This window comes from Myotis brandtii, unplaced genomic scaffold (genome assembly GCF_000412655.1).
Source record: "Myotis brandtii unplaced genomic scaffold, ASM41265v1 scaffold194, whole genome shotgun sequence".
Taxonomy (NCBI): domain Eukaryota; kingdom Metazoa; phylum Chordata; class Mammalia; order Chiroptera; family Vespertilionidae; genus Myotis; species Myotis brandtii.
Window position 1 is genome coordinate 1,435,763 of NW_005357232.1, and position 3,846 is coordinate 1,439,608.

The following is a 3,846-nucleotide window of genomic DNA, read 5'->3' on the forward strand; positions in this document are numbered from 1 at the left end:
TAGTGCCTCCCACCTGTTCCCCAAGTCCTTGATACCTCCCACCCCATCATTCTCCCCATTCTTGGATGCTAATAAAGTTAAAAGACAAGCAAAAAAAAAAAAAATCTAACTGTTAACAACAGTGATTGTGTATATAGCACTTTTATACTCATATGAACAACAAAGTAAGAACTTAAGCAATTTCTCTATTTTTCTTCCTTTAGTTTTTAAATATGTTTTTATTGATTTTTTTTAGAGAGCGAAACATCAACTGGCTGCCTCCTGCATGCCCCCTGCTGGAGATCGAGTCCACAACCCATGCATGAGCCCTGACCGGGAATCCCTAAGGCATGCTCAACAAACTGAGCCACACTGGCCAAGGTGTTAAGCAATTTCTTCTGGAGAAAAACAGAAAAATGTCAGTAGATGGTGAAACAAAGTATTTTAATTTATTCTAAAAGTTAAAGAGATAAAAACACAGCTCAACCATTTAAGGGTACTTCTGACTTGTAAAACATTTTTTTTTTTTTACCAAAAAAAAAAAAAATCAGTTCCAAATGCTTATTCACCACAATTTATATTTCAAGTTTGTAATATTTATTCTTTCCTATAAAAGTAAATACTGTACAAGAAGAACAATTTAGAAAAGGCCTTTTATGAATACAATGTGCCATGTTTCCACTTTTTAATTCATAACAACATGTGCATTTTCAGAGTATAAATTGTCAGTCAGAGATTCAAGATGGCAGTGGAGTAGGTGGAAGCTACACCCACCTCCTCCCAGGACCAAACTGAAGTACAACTAATACATAAAGCAATCAATCTGAATAACCAACTGAACACTAGCTGAAGAGGAATCTTATAGGATTTAGACTTAAGAATTTACAGAAGAAGCCACATTACAGGTAGGAAGTGTGGAAATGCAAGAAGGGCTGGCCCCCCTACCAGGGGCTGGGGCTGAAGTTCCAGAGGGATATCTCAGCCGTAGGGTGCGGGGTGTGTGTGTGTGTGTGTGTGTGTGTGTGTGTGTGTGTGTGAGGGTTTCCTCTGATAAGCAGATCCCAAGCCCAGAGCACCAGAGCCTGGAAGAGATACCCACATGACATTTGGCTGTGACAATCAGTGGGGTTTCTGTCTGCCAGGGAGAGATAGGAGTCTGCTAGAAACTCAGGCACCACTTAAAGGACCAATGCACAAAATCTCTTTCACAGCCACTCACCCTGGGCTCCAGCCGAAAGAGGGTGGAGCAGACTAGACACCTGGGAAGAGAGACTGGTTTGTGGCTCTAGGGAGAGAGCTGAGGGGACAACCGCTGGGACCCCTGTGCTGAGTCACCCTACTGCACTACAGACACCGTCTTTCTTGGGTAAAGCATGCCCCTCCATGTAGCATCAGCCTGGGGAAAGCAACTGCCCCACCCCCTGGCCTCCGTGTTGACCCATCCTGCAGAGCTTCCGCCCTGGTGAGGAGTCAATGGCCTGGGCTGGGTGTAGAGGTCTGGGTAGATTCAAGGGGTGTCAGTGACTGAGTTGTGTAGCTTAGGGAACCCTTCTCATGCATAATCAGGCCCAGAAGAGGCAGCCACACAGTGTGGATCATTTTGTAGCTCCAAATAGTTTGCCCAGGGCGAGTCGCAGGCAGTGTCTGACATTGACCTGTGTAGAGTCTCTCACAAGAGTCCCCAGAACCAGCACACCCAGTGGCCAACTTCAGACATCATAGCAAGGTCCAATTAGCTTCACAAGTGGCATATCCAAAGAGAGATCTTGGCAGGCACCAGATCCTGCTGAGGTGAATTCTGTTTTGTATGATTAGCATATGCACAGTAGCTTGTACACTATGGTTGGGATTGATCATAAGTTAGGCAGTCTGAGGTTCATCTCACTCATGAATGGTCCAATCAAGTCTGAATTACAACAGGAGGGCCCACATAACCTACACAGGGGACATCCCTAGAGCACTTAGCAGAGGTGATCAAGGAGAATGCACCTTGGAGTCCCACAGGACACCCACTATGTAAGGCCACCCTACCAAGACTGGGAGTCATAGAAGATGTAACACAGAGAAACAAATAGAAAGAGGTAATCAAAATGAGAAGACAAAGAAACATTCCCCAAATGAAAGAACAGGATAAATCTCCAGAAAAAGAGCTAAGTGAAATGGAGGCAAGCAATTCACAATTGTTATAAGGATGCTCAAAGAAATTAAGGGAAGAATGGATGAAATCAATGAGAACTTAACCAAAGAGATAGTAAACATAAAAAAGGACATAGAAACCATATGAAAGAACCAATTAGAATACAATATCTGAAATGAGGAATACACTGGAAGGATAAGCATAAAGTTAGATAAAGCAGAAGATTAAATCAGCAATTTAGAAACCAGGTAGAAGAAAATACCCAATCAGAGCAGCACATAGAAAAAAGAATTACAAGAAATAAAGGTAGTGTAAGGGACCTTTAGGATAACATGAAGCATAACAACATCCGCATCATAGAGGGACCAGAAAGAGGAGAGAGAACACGGGATCGAGAACCTATTTGAAGAAACAATGACTGAAAACTTTACCCTACCTGGGTAAAGGAAAAAGACCCACTAGTTCAAGAAGCACAGAGTCCTAAACAAGAAGTCAAAGAGGCCCACACCTATACATCATAATTAAAATGCCCAGGGTCAAAAGACAAAGAGAGAATCTTAGAAGCATCAAGAGAAAAGCAGTTAGTTACCTACAAGGAAGTGCCTATACAATTTGACTGTCGGCTGATTTCTCAACTGAAACTTTGCAGGCCAGAAAGGAGTGGCAAGAAACACTCAAAGTGATGAATAGCAAGGACCTACAACCAAGATTATTCTACCCAGCAAAGCTCTTATTTATTTATTTATTTATTTATTGTCACAGGGGAACTTTAATTTATTTATTTATTTATTTATTTATTTATTTATTTATTTATTTATTTATTTATTTATTTATTTATTTATTTATTTATTTATTTATTTATTTATTTATTTATTTATTTATTTATTTATTTATTTATTTATTTATTTATTTATTTATTTATTTATTTATTTATTTATTTATTTATTTATCAGCAGGGGATGGAGGGAGTCAAGGGGGGTGGGGGTGGGGGAAGAGGCAGAAGTCGCCGGTTCACGGGTAGGGTCTGGAGGGGGCGCAGAGCAGGGCTGGGTGGAATGACCAGTGGTTAGGAGAACCCGACAGCTGCAGGAAGAGTGGGATCCAATGGCCTCAGGGAGCCTCAGCTCTGCTGGTCCCTCTCCATGAAGCCTCTCTGAGCTGGGGCAGAGCATTTGGGGAGAGGGTCGGGCCTCCCACCCCATTCTAGTCCTCTCTGCTGGGGGTGGGTGGGGCTGGAGCGGGCAGGGCAGGGCAGGGAAGGTAGCAACGTGGCTCAGCTCTGGGGCCCTTCAGGTGCCTCGCCCCCTTCCCCAGCGTTGTCGGCCGTCCACAGAGTCAGGTTGTCTCGCAGCAGCTGCAGGATGAGGGTGCTGTCTTTGTAGGAGTCCTCACTGAGCGTGTGCAGGTCAGCCATGGCCTCATCGAAGGTGGTCTGGGCCGGTGAGATGGCCTCCTCAGTGCTATTTGCGATCTCATAGTGGAAAACGGAAAGGTTCAGGGCCAAGCCCAGGCGGATGGGATTGGTGGGCGGCATCTCCTTCTTGCCGGGATGTCCATGGCCTCCTGGTAGGCTGCCTGGGCAGAGTCGATGATGCGCTTCTTGTCATCGCCGGTGGCCACCTCGGCCAGATAGCGGTAGTAGTCGCCCTTCATTTTCAGGTAGAAGACCCGGCTTTCGGCGTCGCCGGCCTCCTTGATGAGGTGGGAGTCCAGCAGGCCCAGCATGGTGC

The 3,846-nt window shown here is 44.7% G+C and overlaps 2 pseudogenes; one reads left to right on the forward strand and one right to left on the reverse strand.

Annotated features, from left to right (window-relative positions):
* LOC102257796 overlaps positions 1 to 3,846 on the forward strand; it is a 21,391-nt pseudogene that overhangs the window by 3,340 nt on the left and 14,205 nt on the right.
* The window catches only part of LOC102251590, a 1,192-nt pseudogene continuing 512 nt past the window's right edge, over positions 3,167 to 3,846 (reverse strand).